The sequence below is a fragment of the Glossina fuscipes genome, unplaced genomic scaffold, assembly GCF_014805625.2.
Source record: "Glossina fuscipes isolate IAEA_lab_2018 unplaced genomic scaffold, Yale_Gfus_2 0, whole genome shotgun sequence".
NCBI lineage: Eukaryota > Metazoa > Arthropoda > Insecta > Diptera > Glossinidae > Glossina > Glossina fuscipes.
This window is the reverse complement of record NW_023998414.1, coordinates 38,707,245-38,719,738: the sequence shown is the minus strand read 5'-3', so window position 1 is coordinate 38,719,738 and position 12,494 is coordinate 38,707,245. Positions and strand designations below refer to the sequence as shown.

General features: G+C 30.8%; 1 protein-coding gene across 8 annotated transcripts in view; it reads right to left on the bottom strand.

The window, feature by feature from the left end:
• The window catches only part of LOC119644694 (cAMP-specific 3',5'-cyclic phosphodiesterase), a 390,657-nt gene that overhangs the window by 27,802 nt on the left and 350,361 nt on the right, over positions 1–12,494 (bottom strand). The window lies entirely within an intron of this gene.

Genomic DNA, 12,494 nt, shown 5'->3' with positions numbered 1-12,494 from the left:
ATATATATATATATATATATATATATATATATATATATATATATATAAATATATATATATACTTAAAAGCTCACATTGCAATGATATTTTGCGTATGTGCGTGTTACACAATAGCGCACGTTAAAGTGCCTGCCTGCTTTCATATGATATGAGGCCCTTTAGAATACAACAATAACAATAATACAATAATTTCAACACCATTTTGTTTTAGATGATATTTTTGATTATTTTTCTTCTTCATTTATTTATTTATTTTTTTATTTATTTATTTTTTTTTATTTAATTTTTCCGCTGAACTCAAGCATTTACATGTTACAACAATGAAACGCGTGCTACACTAAACGAATATCGTTTGTGTTGTCACAACTTATTCATATTGTGTTGTGTGTCTCTCTAATAAATAGATGTCTCTGCCTGTGCCTTAGATTAGAAGATTGGAAAATAATTTATATATATATTTTCTAATATTGTTGAGAACGCGTTGTTGTAATTGCATTTGTGATGTTTGAAAATTTTTATTTATTTATTGGATCTGTTTTGTTCTTTTTTTTTTTTCTTTTGTTTTCTTATAACATTTCTCTGATGATGTGAAGAGCGCGTTTTTCTCGACAAGACTGAAAGTGAAAATTATTTTTCAAAGCTTTAAACGGTAGGAAAAAAAAAAAAAAAAAAACAAAAAAACAAAAAATTATGTTTTTAGCTTCAGTTGTGAATATGATTTTTTTTTGCTTTCTGCGAATTTTGTTTTTGTCGAAAAAAAATCTCGTAGGAGCAAAAAAGACAGAGAGACACAACTCACATAACACTCAAGATCTATATATTATCGTCATGTTAATAATAATAATAATAATAATAATAATGATTTTCAAAAGAATTTATTTTACGTCGCGGATTACATTTTTGTAAATGTCTTCTTGTCATTTTTATATATACATACAACGTATATACAAAACATATAAGTAAATTGTATGAATCAACGTATCTTAAAAACAACTGAAAGCACACTTCATTCTCTTTGTATTTGTGTAATTGTGAAATTTTATCTCTAAATATTACGTTTTTTTTTTTTTTTTTTTTTATTTCGATTCAATTATCTCATCAGTTTGTAAAGCAAGAAATCAATAGAAAATAGAAAACCGTTACTTCAAATACATGAGAGTAGATTTTTTTCATAAGAGAGTAGATTTTTTTCATTTAGCATAGGAACATTTGAGTAGCATTGGTAATATTGCCTGATTGACTAACTTGATAACTGATGTCGATTAAAATTGAAACAAAAAAAAAAAAACAAAAAACCAAACTCTGCTTCTGTTCTCATTTTATATATATGTCAGTAGTGTCAATGAAAACGGCTTAAATCACAGGATTTACAAGATTGTTATTTAAGCAGCGTTAACGCCCACTTTTTTTCAGGATTATGTTGACACTACTCAACTATTTGCAACATGAGAATTCTGTTAGTGGCCGATCACAATTTGAATATGATTTTAAATGTCTATGTCTGCTATAACTAGAAATAATTTAGAGATTTACTCGCACGATAATTTAAAAAATCATATCCCTCAGGATTTCCTAGGATAATGTAATATTTGCGACTACGTTTATTGTTGCGCTCAATAAGTTTCAGTCTCGATAATGTCTTAGAGAGAACATAAGATTCATAGAAATTTTATTAATGTAACATAAAATATTTCATCAATTGATGAATTGTGTGCCAATGATTGTGTGCCAATGATTAATCCTTAAAAATTATCTAATCTTATTAATACCGATTACGACGGAATGAAAATATATTTTTAATTTTTATGAAGGGACGGACCACTTTGTCACTTGTCTTTTCTTTTTTGCCGATCGTTCTCGTTAGTCAAACAAGAAAAAATTTATATGTTTGGTCATTGGACATCATTAAATTCTCTACATCATCACACTATAATTATTCATATAACGGCTAACGAAATGAAAATACGGACTGACACACCTAAATCGTTTCAAATAGTGATAATGAATTGATTGATATAATAAAAGTTGCGTCTGATTCAAGCTTAATCGCATCATAGATGGTGTAGGGTTTTGGATGCTTACCTGGCTGAACCTAACGGAAAAATTGCCAAACAGTTTACTTACAAACTTGCCCATACTTATCGAGTGAGATTCGCTTTATCCAAGTATTTAGAGCATAAAATTGATTTTCAAATATGATAACGTATATGGCGAGTGTAGCAATCGAATCGACCTAATCATATTTAAAATTTCTTCCGTTATTTTTTACTTCACATCACTTGTGATAGAGCATATATTCACTTAGTACGGACTTATGTATAACGCAAAAAGACTTACGATAGACTCAACGCTTTTTATTAGACCGAGCCAATCAATGGCATTTTCTGAATCCGTTTAAGATTGTCTACGTGTCTGATCGTCAGCTTATCGGTCTATTTAATGCTCATTCATGTAAAGGTTCTAATTTTTGTAATAGAATAGAAGGAAGGTTCGTAGACTGTGCAAAGTATTAGTATTAAATTCTGAATCGATTTAAGTATGTCCATGCGTCCGTTCTAAACATACGCCCGTTCGCAAAAAATCAAGATATCGTCTGCAAATTTGGATAAGCATTGAAAGCTCTTGCGCGTACGTTGGTATTAGAAGTGCATCAAATCGGTCAAAGGATCGATAAAGTGAGCACGCGTCGGTTTTTCAAAAGTTGTAAAAAAATGATTTTTTTACTCATTACTCATAAACTACAGGAAATGCTGTACTACTTCTATAAAAATCAAAAAAAAAAATTGACCACGCCTATTCAATTTTATAGTGCGTCCTAATTTCATTTTTTTTTTTTTTTCAAAACCCTTATAATGCACAACAATAAATTTCAATGAAATATGTCAAAATCTTCTTTTTGTTTAGCTTCAAATTGGAAATGAATCTAAGCGTGTCCGTCCGCCCATCTATCCATCTTTCGGCCTGCGCAACTGTATAGTAGTTGTGGTAAACATTTTGACGTTCGCAAAAACTAAAAGTATCGTCTACGAATTTGTAGAAAACCGATCACGTCTACGATGCCTACACGCCTATGCAACGAAAACTGTGAAAACCTTTGAGTTTCGTAATTTCTTTTTTGCTTGTTACTCATGGAGCACAATACATACATCACTTTTCCACTTAATATAATTTTCTTAGACGTTTTTTTTTTGTACGATTTGTCCTTAGTTAAGGTATAAAAGAGAAATAAAATCGAATGAAATAAGTGTTTTTTAATTTTTTTTTTTTTTTATTTTAATTTGTAACAAAACGATAAAAAATATCAAAATGAATTTTCTTTTATTTTATGTATTAATTGAGGCAATTTTTCATTTTTATTTAAAAATGATTTCATGTAAGTGATCGCCTCTGGAGTTATGTAAAAAGTTGTGTTGTGTTGGAACTGTTGTTGTTGCTTCCTTTCTTCCTTTTTTGTTAGGATGACAATGATGGGCATAGAAGATTCGTTCATGACCAAATATAATTTTCTTATTTGTTTTTTTTTTGTTTTAACTTATATTTTAATATATGGATGGATACTTTTTAATCTATTTTTTTTTTTTTTTTTTTTTTTTTTTTATAAAAAGGGGCTCGTTTATATATTTAGGTGAGTTTTCCATATCAGTTGAATGTGTTTATAGATTTGCTTTTTGTTATCTCTGTTAGTATTGCTGTCTCCTTTCGAAAAGTGCTTATCGCAAATAATTCCAGCTTTTACATATATATAGCATATGTCGTTTCCATTGATATATGTGTTAGGGGTTTCGGAATCGAGAGATATATGCGTTTTTACTTTTAAGGATGTTAGATTAACTACATCCAAATGGATCGTATAAAATTCAAACTTTTATTATTCATTAATATGAAGAGAGAGAGAAATGCGAGAGAAACAGACATTGAAGGAATTTTTAAAAAAAAAAATTTTAATGGCATTTCAATAGGAATAAATAGCGATAAATATTTGCGCTATGTTTTATGTTGAATTCTCTCTCTTATTACATTTCGAAACATTCTTCTAAGCTCAGTACTCTACAGTAATTATGTGGCATACTAAGTTATTTAGGGTAGATTTAGTTTTGCATCAAAAAGGTGGACTTTTTTTTATCTTTTATTATAACAGTCCATTTAGAATCATTTGTCCGTCGGTCTGATATTTCTAAAAGGTCTAGATTTCTATATATATTACAAATAAAAATTTTCCATAATAGTAATTAAGCATGAAAATGAACTGTAAACTATGCAAATATATAGGTCGGTGTGAAAGTAATTAACAATTTCATATATATGCGAAATACCTAAGAGTAAATAAAACTTTTGCGCTGATTATCGTTAATTTATCTGCAAATTTTATTATACCATATACCACTTGTGGTGCAGGGTATATTAAGTTAATGCGGACATGTGTAACGCGCAGAAGGGCTTAAGATAGACCAATCTTTCAATATACCAATCGATTGAGAGGCATAATTTTAATTGATTTAACTTTGTCCGTCCGTCCGATGTTTGTCTATGTAAAATTGTGTTCAAGCTGCAGGTCGCAATTTTAGAGATATTTTGATGAAATTTGCCACAGTGACGTGTTCTGATGCAAGGACCAACGTTATTTGAAATAGTTTGGATCAGTCCAATTTTTTTGACCATTCCCCATATAGCACCCTATTCTGAAAAAAGTGTTATTTTTGAAAATGTTCGCAAAAATTGGCTAAGTAGTAGTATTTTGGCATTCTAAGCTCGGCATTAAAACCTTGGGCCCGGCTAGAGCACATTTTTTAACTTCTTCACAATAGGATAATATTCAATGCTTCATGATAAAAATCACGGCCTATTTTTGGATTCTGGCCTATCCAAGCATTAAAATTGTACTACATTAGGTTACGTTTTTGCCCGGCTTCCCCATAAATACATGCACATGAAAAATAAGATATTTAATGGTCGGTTTTGCCCGACTGTAACATTCTTACTTGTTTTATATTTTGAAAATATTAACTGTCTCTTACGGCTCCGAAAATCGTCGTCTAGATGCAAACAATAAAAAAGAAAAACAACCGCTATATAGCCAACATTATATCATTTGATAGCCCTGATGTGTAGAATTTCGCAACGTCATAGTTGAGAGTGACTTCGAGTAGGTTGTTGATGTTGTTTGTTTTTTATTCGAAAAATCTTGACAACTATAGGTTGCAATATGTCAATCGGAATTAAGTGTTTCACCCTTCAGAACAACTATTGGAGTATGATCGATACCATCGTTCCAAGTAGATGTCATTTCAATTTGAATTTGTTGAACGAGAAACTTTCTTGCTGAGCTTAGCTCAATCCGGGTAGCGAGGTTAATCGATTGCAATTTATATGTGGATTTATGTGCACAAGACGAAGGCTCGTCACTTGCAATAACACTTGAAAGGAATTCTTACAAGCCTCGATTGACAATGGCTCAGTTTTGAATGATCGTTAAGTTATACTAGATCCGGATATATTTATTTAAAATTTAACGTCAATACTCTTTCATCAAATCGGCGTACGTCATGGCTTTCTTCAAATCAATTGTACAGTGAATTACGGTTAGTGCCGTTACATCGACATTATATGAGCAAATTTTATACAAATCTTGATGAACGAAAAAGTAAAAGCAAAATTTCCAAAGAACATAATGATAAGATGGGTTTGAAAATGTTTGCGAAGCTAAATGAAAGCGAAACAAAGGCTATTCCGCTATTCTGCTCCGTCAAGATGCATGAGATTGTCTTAGCCATAGTGGTGTTAGATGTTAGGAATCAAAATTAATGAATTTTATATGTATATGTGTATATATGTTCCTTACGTCATGTCACAACCATGTCCTTAATATATATTGTAGATCAAAGATGTATAATAAATTCATTATTTATTGTAAATATTTAAAATCAGGTGAAAATTATTTCTCAAAGAAATTTTTCTATGGAATAACAAGCAAGCAATTTATAATATTCTTTTTAATTAGTGGGTGGGATGAAATTTTCAAAAGAATTTTTGTTATGAATAAATATGTGCAAAATACTTTTTAAGTACATTTAAGTAATTATTAAGGTGAATTAATAATGTTGTTAATTAAATTAATTTGAGTGAAGTATCTTTTTTTTTAAATTAATGCAATATTCTGTGTAAATTTTCAATTTGTTTTTTCGTCCATCGTCATTGCGGATGACGAGTGACACTTTAGATATTCGTGTATACATACATTTAGTGAAAATATACGCGCACGAGTCATTTCATGTAGAATTTAGGTCTCTTGGCAGATATATTAAATATATTTGTGCAGAGCTTTCTTAATATCTTGTTCTTGTTCTTGTTTTTTTTTTTTGCTTTTAACAAATATTATTCATACGATAATTATTGGCTGCAGGAAAGATATGATTGATGATTTATAATGATCATGTGGCTCGTTTGTTTACATTTGAAAAATTGACAAAATATTTCAAGGTTTGAATACACTTTCAAGCGAGAAAATATGAAATCGCTAAAATATTGTATCTTAACTCACTTTGTCTTCTCTCCGTCACAGCACAGAATTCATAATATTTATATTTTATTTTAAACGAGGACATTTTAAAGCAAAATGATGGCAATTATGTTATGTAAGTGCTTGTCAAAAATTTATAAACTATTTATAATGTTTTGCCCCTTTATATTAAAATATATATTTCAATTATCGTCATTCGTTCATTCATTAAAGTAGCATATATATATATATATATATATATGTATGTACATATGTATTACATATGTTCTTAAATTATTATTATAGGCTAAAGCAAAATTATACGCACACACATAACAATATACCATATGTTGATATGATTTTATTTTGTGCGGCCAGTTAATTATATGACAAGAAATAAAATTATATTGCAACAACAACGCGAGCGAAACAAGGCAAAACAAAAAAAAAAAAAAAAAAATTCAGTTAAAAATTTATAATTAATTATATGTAGGAAATGTGTGTTAGCCTAACGGCTAATATCTAATTATTGTTTTATTTATTTATTTATTTATTTTACGACGAAACTGTTTAAACGATCGCTGCAAATTTCCCATTCGCACTACTTTATCTCGTTTTTATACCCACTACACGAATATATTGCAACGCATAGGAAATCCCATCGTATGAAGAGTTTTTAAATAAAATTTTTTTTTTTATTTTCTATTTCACAAAATATATGAGATAACAATGTGATCGTTTATTTATTTTAGATAGTGCCTTACGATATTTTTATTTAAAGCCAATTTTATGTAAATGATCACATAAAGATATCTTTAAAAATTTATCTTTTCCAGACTAGTCAAGTTTCTACGTAAATTTTGTGATGAACATATACATATATTTTGTGAGTTTAAAGATCGTCAAGCGTTTGAATTGTTAAGTGGAAGTAAAACAATGAGTTGAACCGCAATTTGAAAGGAAAAAGTCTAAATAAATAAGGTTAGTGGGGCATTATCTTGATGGCCAGTTTATATTGGTATTTGTGTTTTTGTCATATTCAAGTTTTCCAACAATAAATTGATTGTGTCGCGTAGCATGGCTTTGGACAGTTCCTTAAGCCCATCTATATGGTAGCTGGATGGACAGCGACCCATGTCCCCATCTTTAGCGATCACATTGAGACTCTATGTGGAAAGTGAGAAAGGGATTTCTGATTTAGAATGCAAATATAGTTGCAGCTATGTGCTGCCTATCAGTTATCAGTTATATCTTTGCAAAATAATCAGTAGGTACCACGGATATGAGAAATCAACCTGACTGTTACGAAAATATTTTCGTAATTTCGTGATGGCTGTTATCACTTCAAAATCGTATCGATATTAAATATATAAGGTTTTATACACGCCTCGACAAATCCATTTCATTCATCATTCACCGAACCGTACAAAGCTCTTCAAGACTATTTAGTTCACTTTATTCCAAATACACAAATTTTTTTTAATTACAAAACAAGCTAAAGCAAGCTTTATCCCATAGTCCGAAAATTTATATTTATTAAATTATATTATATTTTATAAATTATTAATATATACGTGTATATAAGACCAAGACGACCGAGGATTGACACAGGAATTTCGTCTATCGCTAAAAAAAGAAAGCGGGCTACTTTTAGAGATTCAGAACTCTTAAGTGTTTTTTTTTTTTTTTTTTTTTTTTTTCAAAATTTCATAACATTTCGACTATTTGTTTACGAATTATATATGTATGATTTTGGGTGACGATACTATTCCAGAACAAAGTGACACTGATATTGGTTATGTTGAGCTTAGATAGCAGTCCGCATTGCAGGAGAGGCAGTAAAGAGATGTTAAATTAAAGGCAGACATTTTCCTTCTCCCGATTTGTATCCTATTGTGCTTGAATAGACCCCAACATGCAATATTTTATGAATGATAATGACTTGCTTCTCTGTCAGCATTGTGTGTGTATCCGTATCGAAAGAACATTTAAAGTTAAAATAAATGAATTAATTTGAATTGATTATTGAGAAACCGCAGGTAAATTTGGATAATATATGAAGCGACACCTGATTTTTAATATATCCCCATGTAGGAATCGAATCAAATATCATCGCTTCATTACTACGGTACGTTAATCAACATAGTTAATGGGGCGTATACGTAACTTGCAATCAGGATATAACAAGATTTGCATCCAAAGCAAGGCTTTGATGCGTTAGAATGCGTTAATCAATGCAGTTAATGGGGCGTATACGTAACCACCAATTAGGATATAACAAAATTGGTTTTCAAAGCATGACTTCGTTACTACGATGTGTTAATTAACTTAAGTAATGGGGCGTATACGTGACGTAGCAATCAGGAAATAACAAGACTTGCTTCCAATGCAATGTTGATTGCCTAATATATTTCTAGTGAGTCTCTTAAGCGTGACGTCAAACGTCGACGGCAACAGAAATGGTCATATAATAAATTGGATCAAACAATCAAAAATTAAAGTAAATAAGTTCTAATTTTTATTAGATAAGAAATTATTAAATCATTGTTGAAAAAAGCATTGCTATTGTAGATTAAAAATTGCTAAAAACTAATGAAATTCTTTAACGTGAAAAATGAAAGCGATCAACTTTTTACACTCATCAGGAGGAAGGATGAGGACTGTGTCCGCTTTGGCAAAACATTTCCGACTCCCAAAAGCAGAAGAAGGGGCGGTATGGACAAAAGCGGTAAAATAATTGCATCATATATACATTTACAAGAGATCATGTGAAGAAGTAATATAAGAAAATAGTTTTCTACCTAGTTTGTAGACTTTATATAAAAACAACTAAGCCAATTATATTCGTTCTCGATCGCATCCGTATACGTATAACCTAGAAGAAAGGACAAGAGCTAAATTTTCCTACTATACGATATTGTTGGTACCATAACAGATCTTTTCCATTTGTATGCATGTGTTGATCCTCATCAGCAATAAGCAAAAACGATGGATGGTCGTTGAAGGCGTGTTCTTTGAGAAGATTGAGTCAGTTTCAAAATTTTTGCAAGCTTATGAGTAACAAGCAAAAAACCAATTTTTTTGTCCTTTTGAAAAATCGATGCGACTGTAACTTTCCGCTGCGCTATAAGCGTGTCCTTGGATAAATCTGGCCTCTTTTTAATAACAACCTACGTATAAACACCTACCAATGTTTCTGCTAAATTTGAAGTTGATAGCTTCATTTTCGCGGTCAAGAGAATGTTTACAATAAACATTACACAGGCGGACAAATGGATTCTGTGCCTAAATCGATTCAGAATTTGTTATCATCGTTCAAGAATATATATTTACATATATACTTTCTAGTGTCTTTGATGATTTCTTCTGAGCGTTGCAAACGTTTTCACAAGACGGATAATATATCTTCTCCGGTGATGGGTATAACGAAGTAAGTAATTCATTTATTGACGTATAAGGATATTGCAATCGTATGCGATAAAATCAAGCATTACTTGAGAATTAAGATCCCATTAAAGGTATGCTGCACGCTGCACGCTGCACGCCGCACGGTGCAAATCAAATTGACGTTATATCGCCGCACTTTTGTAAGACAAAAGGACGAGAAGATGTCTTGTAAAGCTGATCTGCCGGAAGCATTGAAATATTACGTTGTTACAAATATTCTTATTGTTCTTGTTCTATGTACGCGGTCTTCGGTCAACACATGTTCTTATATCCAAGGGGCATTCCTTTTTTTTTGTTTTTTTTTTTTTGTTTTTGCACAATTTATGAATTTAATATATCAAATTATTAAAATGGGATTATTATTATGCAGTATTGTGTTGTGTTAGAAATTCTTACGATGCACGTATGTTTATTGTGCATTGTTTTTCTAAGTAATTTAATGGTAGGAATTTGTTTTGTTGTTTAAGAGTCTTTTAATAATAGTTTTGTTGACATAAGGGTTCGAATGGTATACGTATGTATACCATACGTAACGATGACGCCTCAGGCTATTGACATTATTTGCAATAACTTGTTGACAAACAACAAATAAAAAAAAAAAAAAAAACAAAAAAATATTTTAAACAATTAATTATTTTGATAAAATATAAATGGAAGTGTGCATGTGTAGGCGATTGTTTTATAATACTTCTATATAAATTCATATTCTTTTCTCTCTGATAGAAACAATTTAAGTAGACATTATAACTATTCTATTATTTTATAGTATTTCTTGAATAATATGTTACGAAAACTACGTATTTTCGCTAATACGCTTTATTCAGCAGCCAGTTAGTCAATTTATAATAAAAACAAATATTAAAAAAATTAAATTCGGTCGAGACCGAATCTTTTATACCCATCACCGTTTATCCATTTAAAATTAATGAAAAAAGAAGTAAAAGAATAAAATTCTCATGCTCTACAATATCGAGCGGGTGGAGTTGATTTTTTTCCTTTTTTCAAAAGAAAAGTGTTTGACGTACACGTAGCATGTGGGCTTTGCAGGCTTTGCGTCCTTTCAAAACTTTAGATCAATTTCGTATTCCTTTGCAAGTTTTTAGACGATATCTTTATTTTCGCTAACGGGAGAATGTTTACCACAAATACTAGAAAGTTAGACATATAGACAGATGGACAGACGGAACAGGCGGACGTGTTTAGGTGCAGTCCAAATTTGAAATTGCTCAAGAATTTTCATATTTAATGGGGTTTTTGTAGCATGTTTTTGCGTTTTATAAAGGTATTGAAAAAATAATTAAATTTTGTTATACTTTAACATTGGGTAGGCGTGGTCAATTTTTTACATTTTTGTACACAAATACCCACAGAATATGTTTTCAAATTTTTGTGCATTTATTTGCCATTTTTCACTCCCAACAGATGGGTATTCTCAGTTTATGCGGTGCTTTGGGCATGTCCTTCGACCGATTTAATCCATTTTCAATGCCAACTTGCCTGCACTTAAAATATATCTGTCAAATTTGAAATCGATAGCTTCATGTTTGCGGCCAGGAGAACGTTTAAAACAGATTATGCACAGACAGACATATGGTTGGACGGACCGACGGACATACTTAAATCGATTTAGTAATTGATGCTGATCTAGAATGCATGATGCTGGCTTCTGGACGGTGCAAACCTTTTCACAAAATGATCACACCCCTCATCCTTCGTCGATGTATATAAAAAGTCATTGGTTTGAAATGCATTACAGGTCGAGCATTTACATTATTCTGATATCATTTCTCCATATGACTAGTTCGAAACTAGACAAGATATGCTTATGAACATAAGGCCGATTCTGTTTTAAAGTTTTTACCAAGAGAATTTATGTAAAATGAATCTAATTCCGAGACGGAGATCCACGTATCATTAATTATACGAAAGATATATATCTTGAGGCGAATTTTTTTCTTTTATTATAAAATTATATCCCATATTTTATCATTTATAGATTACAAATATATACAAAACTATGTTGAAATTTTATTTCCATAAACTCTATATGTAAAACAATATCCGTGAAACTTATAAGACAGCATCTCGTAGGTAGATAAGTACGCTACTAGAATTATGAATAAATCTTTGTGAATTTTTTTAACAAAATTTAATATTTTTCTTAAAAAAAAAATTTGCTCTCATTTCTATTATTTAAAAGCATTTTCCATCAGTGGTCGCTAATTCCCCCTTTTATCTTTTAGGCAAAATGTGAATGCTGTGTCTAGAATGCAGCTGAGAACTTTTGGTAAAATTTTTTTATTTTTTTGTCCATTATCATAAGAATGATAACAGATCGAAATTAGTATTTTTGACAAGCAATAAAGTCTAAGAGATACGGGAGGGATGCCGACACATGCCGGTTCACCGCTATCAAACCTTCTTTCTTGAATGATTTTCGCTTATTATACCGAACGTCCGCATGATCGTGTTCGTTCTAGGGAATAGTTGCGTGTGTGTGCTGTGCGACGGCAACCGTGGAAGCATTAAATTCCTTGAGAAACGACAGTGA